The sequence below is a fragment of the Phyllostomus hastatus genome, unplaced genomic scaffold (genome assembly GCF_019186645.2).
Source record: "Phyllostomus hastatus isolate PE091 unplaced genomic scaffold, TTU_PhHast_1.1 phas_contig_196, whole genome shotgun sequence".
NCBI lineage: Eukaryota > Metazoa > Chordata > Mammalia > Chiroptera > Phyllostomidae > Phyllostomus > Phyllostomus hastatus.
This window is the reverse complement of record NW_025333709.1, coordinates 30,198,881-30,205,405: the sequence shown is the minus strand read 5'-3', so window position 1 is coordinate 30,205,405 and position 6,525 is coordinate 30,198,881.

The following is a 6,525-nucleotide window of genomic DNA, read 5'->3' as shown; positions in this document are numbered from 1 at the left end:
AACTTTTGTAGTTTGTCATGACCATAAACTTTAACCTAATCATTTAGAGCTTTCTCACATACACACCCATTTAATCTCCAATATTTGTTGATAAATGTGCTGCTGGAATTTGCCCTCAAGGTCAAAGGTTGTGTTTAAAGTAAGAGAAAGAAAGAAATAGAAAAAAAATATTAAGCTGTAGTAAAGATCCAAGATTGGCAGAAAACATTAAAAAAAATAAAGCCATTGGAATATTAATTGAGGTACAGAATTTATCTAACTGAAAACCTGAAACATAGTTATAAAATCACATTTACCCTCTTTCTATTCTGTTAATGACAAAAATCAACTATAGTCCTTATTCTTTATGTGTCAGTTTGTTTGAAGGGATATATTTATCAAGGCAACTTGTACTGCAGATTAGTCAGAGGTCTGTGGGGTCCTTAAACTTCTTTTCTCCTCTAACAGCGCCTCTGTTGTGATGGCGCTGATTTCCTGAGAGTCCGAGATGATTGTCCAAAGGAACGTTTCACCTTTGAGATTCTCCCGAATGCTTTGCCCTGGTGTTTAGCTTGTTGCTACTCTTTTCCACTTATTATCTGTTCTCTGATACTTAGAAGGGCCAGGAAGCCGAGCACATCTACGGACTGCTACAGAAGTCTCTAAAGACTAAAGAGGAGAATGAGCAAGAATGAATGTCTACAGGAATCTTTTTGGATAATCTCTATATTTAATTCATTTGAGTAATCCCAGGATGAATGATCGCCAGTAATTGACAGAAGAGAAACAAAGAGACTAGACCGCTTCCATCCCAAGCAAGGGCGAGGACTCGCTAGGCACAAGGAGGCTTTGTGAAATGATTGCCAGTAGGCAAAGCTGGGTTTTGATTCTCCGTCTAACAGGCACTCTCATTTTAGGTGGGGCTCTGCGGAACGAGTTCTGACTGGAGACGCCAATCCTTCCACAACCGAAGTGGAAGGCAGCCAGGCTGAGTTGCTTAGGAGACCAGCAATGTAAGGCTGGTGAGTTAAAAATTCAACTTGTTGGTAACACGCAGTCACAAAGTCTTTTGAATCTTTGTTCAAAGACAGGTCATTTCAATGTGCTTTCAATGCTCAGGAAATAGCCCTGGAAAACCTTTATGTAAACCTTTAGGCAAACAAAAACTGTTTCTATGGTATTATTAAAATAGCCTGGATACATTTCAAGATGCTCCTGGCATTCATCTACTCACCGAAGATTTGATGTGCCTGCTTTTGCCAGGACCATGGGCCTGTGCCACGTGTGGATTTCAGCCACTTCGCGAAGGGGCAAAGAAAGCCAGGCTTCTTTGTGTCTCAATTAAAGTTACACTTGTTCAGAGTCCCCATCTGCTCAGAAAATTCAACCTCGTGAATTCGGAGTGGGCAGGGTAGGGAGGTTACCCTTCTCCCTAGGGTGGAACAAGGGATCTGGCACCATCCAGAATGTTTTAGCAGGGCCCTGGCTGGTCTAGCTCAGTGGATTGAGTGTGGGCTGTGAACCAAAGCATCACAGGTTCGATTCCCAGTCAGGGGCACATGCCTGGGTTGCAGGCCATGGCCCCCAGCAACCGCACATTGATGTTTCTCTCTCTCTCTCTCTTTCTCCCTCCCTTCCCTCTCTAAAAATAAGTAAATAAAATCTTTTAAAAAAAAGAATATTTTAGCAGGACCTCTGATCCCCTCTGTCCATTACTGAGGTCCATGGGGACCCTTAAAGGCAGTGGGCGGGGGGCCCAGCCCTAGAGCTTTGGAAGGCCAGTAAGGTAAATGTTTACTAAGCCTCCTCCCTCCAGGCACCCAGCAGCTCTTGTGCCTGAGGTCCTTCCACAGAGAGAGCTGTGGTCCCCACCACGCCAGGGCCTGTGCCGCTCTGTTCCCTCCCATTTTCTCGAAAAGTTCAAGTTCTTTTCTCTAGGATTGGTCCACTACTTCTTCTCTCAGCTGGGGCTTTTTCCCCTGCAAGCTTCTACACAGTTGTGCTATTCTGGCAGCTTGTTTCATGCTGTATATATGAATCCTCCTTTTACTCCTATCATGCAAAAGTCATTAACAATCCTCATAGGAGGGACACCCTCAGAGACCCTCTTGGAACGGGGAAGGGAGATTACATTCTATTTGTTTGGGTTGCCAAATTAATAACATAAATTAATATCTCGATTTTATGTGGTTTTCCAGCCAGAGACGTGAAGGTGAGAAAGACAGGCCCTGCCTTCAGGGCTCTCATGTCTTAGAATGGAGGCAAATAAAGAGGTCAGTGAAATCCAGCACACAGGAGGGGCCGCTGCACCGGGGGCAGGGGAGGGCTTTTTTGGAGAGAGTGGGAACGAGCACTTAAACAGCACTGCCTGCCCGTGTGCCGGCACCACCGTTCCAGCAATTACGTATAAGATGACAGTGGGCTGCAACTGCAACCCACACAGTGTGGTTCCAAGTCCACGCCCTAAGTCCCTAGTCTGCAGCAGTCTCCAGTGAGACCTGAGAACAGGTACTACATATGAGCTCGCCAGCAAAGAATGCGGGTGGTGGGGATGGGGCGGGATGGACAGTGTGCGGGTGCCCCTCGAGGTGCCGTGAAGAGGGGAGTTGAAGCTGTCCTGCCTGAAACAGGGGCGGCTAGAGTTCCAACGATGCTTCAGGTGTATGCCACCGAGAATCTGATGCTGGTTTCCCTAATGCTGAGGGAAGTGGATCAGGTGAGGAGGCTGATGAGGGTAGTGAAAATTCCTCTCACAAGTAAAAATCTCCCCTGACAGCACCACATACTAGCAAGGATGTGGAGCAACGGGAACTCTCATTCATGGCTGGCGGGCATGCAAAATGGCACAGGCACTTTGGAAGGCAGTTTGGCAGCTTCGTACAAAACTAGACATGCTCGTACCGTACGATCAGCAATTACAACTCTTGGTATTTACCCAAAGGAGTTGAAAACTGATGTCCACGCAAAAACCTGCATGCAGGTGTTTATAGCAGCTTCATTCATAATTACCAAAACTTGGAAGCAACCAAGATGTCCTTCAGTAGGAGAGTGATAAACTGTGGCATGTCTGGACATGGATTATTCAGCACTGCAAAGAAATGAGCTTATCAAGCCAGGAAAAGACATGAAAGAATGTTAAATGCATATAAGCAAATCCAAAAAGGCTACGTACTCTATGATTCCAACTATATGACAGTCTGCAAAAGATGAAAAACTATGGAGACACTAACAAGATCAGTGGTTGCGGGGTTGGGGGACCAGGGGGTGGTGGTGATGAACAGGCAAAGCACAGAGGATTTTTACCACAGTGAAGCTACTCTGTATGAGACTGTAATGGTGGGTACATGTCCTTATACATTTGTCCAAACCCACAGAATGTACACCACCAAAAGTGAACCCTAATCTAAACTATGGACTCCGAGTGATACTGACATGTCCTTGTGTGGTCATCCACTGTAACCAATGTACTACTCCGGTGGGGCTGTGTGGGAGAGAGGGGATGCGGGCAATCTCTGCATCTTCCTCTCAGTTTTGCTGTGACTCTAAAATTGCTCTAAAAAATAAAATCTATTTAAAAAAGTAAGAGTAAGTCTTACCCAACTCTCTACCATTTAAATTTTGATCAAGAAGCCTTTCTTCTAAAATGGAATTATATCCTGCAAGGAGCTAGATCTATGCTTGGATTTATACCCTGTTATGAGGATTTTTTTTTTCACCAGAAAATCAAATTGCTTTTTTCCCACCCCGACTCTAGTCACATGGGGAGGCTGCTCTAAAGATAGGCTTGGGACAGACAGCAGGAAGCAAAGATAACAATCCTTTTTTGGAATGAGGTCAAAATATCTGCCACGAGATATCACCGGCCTCTGCCTGACCACATATTCTCTCTGCTGCTTCAGGAACATTCTGTTTTATGTATTCAAAGGCTTTGAGTGTCGTAGGCTCTATGGCAAGCCGTGCTGGAATATTAAAGTAATAGAGATACTCTTGGGTGTCTATTAGCAGCATTTGTGAGGGAAATAAAGGATGGGCCTGTCTCAAGGAACACTTGAGACATAACCCAATCAAAGTACACTCATCTTCACATTTCAGATGTTCCCCATTTGGGCCGAAATCATGCACTTTCAGGCCTGCTTTGCCTCTGGCTGAGTCTGGCAGTCTGAATATCAAATCCAGATGAACCGAAGGCAGCCAGAGCCCTGGGTCAATGGCCCCGAAGCTGGAGCCGAGCTGGCAACGTGCCACTCGTGACGGTGGTGCCAGCTCGTGACGGAAAGCAGAACCCAAGCTCGGTCTTTCGGGTGTCACCTCATTTATACCCGGCTGGTCTGCTTTTGAGAGATTTGACGTTATTTACTCCTTAGAGACACCATGAGCTAGGCAGATGGCAAGTGGAGAGCTGGGATAAGAAAATATGGCAAATGGAGGATGAGGTTTTCGCTGGCCACCAAGATGCCCCCCTCGGCACACACGCTCCAGGAACCCTCCCCTCCAGGAAACCAGCCAGAGCCCCTTTACCAGCAGGGAAGAGGTGGTTGTGAGTCAGTCCAGAGCTCCTATGGCGGTGATCTGGATTCCGACCTGAATTTTGTTTTTAATCCATCCCACTCCTTCCCCACTAGGGCTGGGTCTTTAGCCAGCCACACGGCATAGTACTCTTTCCTGCCTCCCCCAAACTGCCTGTCTGGATCCCTCTCCCTCCCTTGCTGTCCATGCATCTGTACTTATCTTTAAGAATAAAAGATCCCTGTTCGGTGTGGCTCAGTTGGTTGGAGTGTTATCCTGTAAACCGCAAAGTCAGGGGTACCATTCCTGGTCAGGGCACATGCCTAGATTGCAGGTTCAGTTTCCAGTCAGGATGCATACATGAGGCAACCAGTCAATGTGTCTCTTTTGCATTGATGTTCCTTTCCTTCTCTCTCTTCTTCCCTTCTTCCCCTCTGTCTAAAATGAATATGCATGTCCTTGGGTGAAAATAAAAAAAAGAAAGAACAAAAGAGAGAGGGCTGGAGAAGCAGAGGAAGGCTGAAGCTCCAGCACATGCAAATGCATGAGAAGGAAGAATATCAGCCACTTGGAGGCCCTCGGAGAGCCTAAGATAGATGAGTTGGAGCAGCAGGCAGGAGCTGAATCATGCAGGACCCTGCTAATGAATTTGGATCCTGCCAGAGGACAGTACAGGGCTATGGAAATAATTCAAGCTCGGGCCTGCCATGAACACTTTGGCACTAAATTAGCCTCATTCTTCATAGCATTAGCCAATGATAATCAATTCTGTGGTCATAACCCTGAGGCCCAGTAAGAAGCTAAAGCTATGACTAAGAGAGACTCTGTTCAGTATTATGTACTTCTAGGACCAAGTATATTTTGTTTTATTTTATTTTAATTCTTTGGGAAGTGATATGTTCTTTGAGGGAAGGACACTTGCCTTTTTGTCTTATCTCTGAAAGTGCCTGGAGCAATACACACGCACACCAGACTTGCCCAACAAATACCAAGTGATGAATTCATATAATCTGCACATTACACAGCCCTAACTTCTAGTTAGTTGAGAAAATTAACTGGAACATTCTGTTGGGAGTAGAAATGAAGGTGGAGACAAGGACTAAAGGACAAAGGTCCTTGGCGTATTTGTTGGAAGTTAGACTTCCGTGCAATGAAGAACTGCTCATTTTAATCACAAAACCAGTGAAACACTGTTCCTCTCAGACCACAAAATGGCAAAGGGTTATTTCAGACTTCTGGTAACACAGTGTAAAATGGGCAATGGAACTATATCCCCTTTCATGTGGAGGGGGAAAGGGATGAAAGGAACCAGTGGATTACATGGAGGAATGTGGTCTGGGGGATATACTCGGGAACATGGGTCTTCCAAAACAGCAGTATGTTAGCAAACAGCCTTCAACCCAGGCTCACTCATTCATTTGTTCATCCACCATGTATTGAGCCCCTCCTATACCTGGAATGCCAAGTACCAACAGTGAACAAAACAGATACCATCTTGTTCTATAGCTCATGCACATTACACTGAAGCAAGGGAAACAGGCTTAAAACAAATAAACACCCTAACAAGTACATAATAGCTTGCAATAGGTGCTATGAAAGAAAAGAGAATCCTGCTATGAAAAAGAAGGGAACCCTTACTGTAGGCTGAGTAGGGGTCAAGGCAAGTCTTCCTGGGGAGGGATCAGACAAGGATGAGTAGGAAAACACCAGGACAAGACTGATGGGGAGGGGACCCCAGGCAGGGGACAGTTCCATGCCAGGGCCCTGGTAGAAAAAGCTGGATGAACTTGAGGAACAGAAAGGAGGCCGAGTAAGCACTGTGGAGGGGCTAAGGGAACAGGCCTAGAGGCCAATGTCAACAGTAGGAAAAGGTGAGAAAGGATGAGTCCCTTCTGCATCATCCACAACCTTTCTTCCAATTCAACACAGGTAAAGGTACCAGAAACGTCCCCACACAAGTCAGAGGTTGGGAATGGCGTGAGGCTAGAGGGCGTGGACAAAGAACAGTGGAAGGAGAGACCCTGGGACCAGGCTGACTTG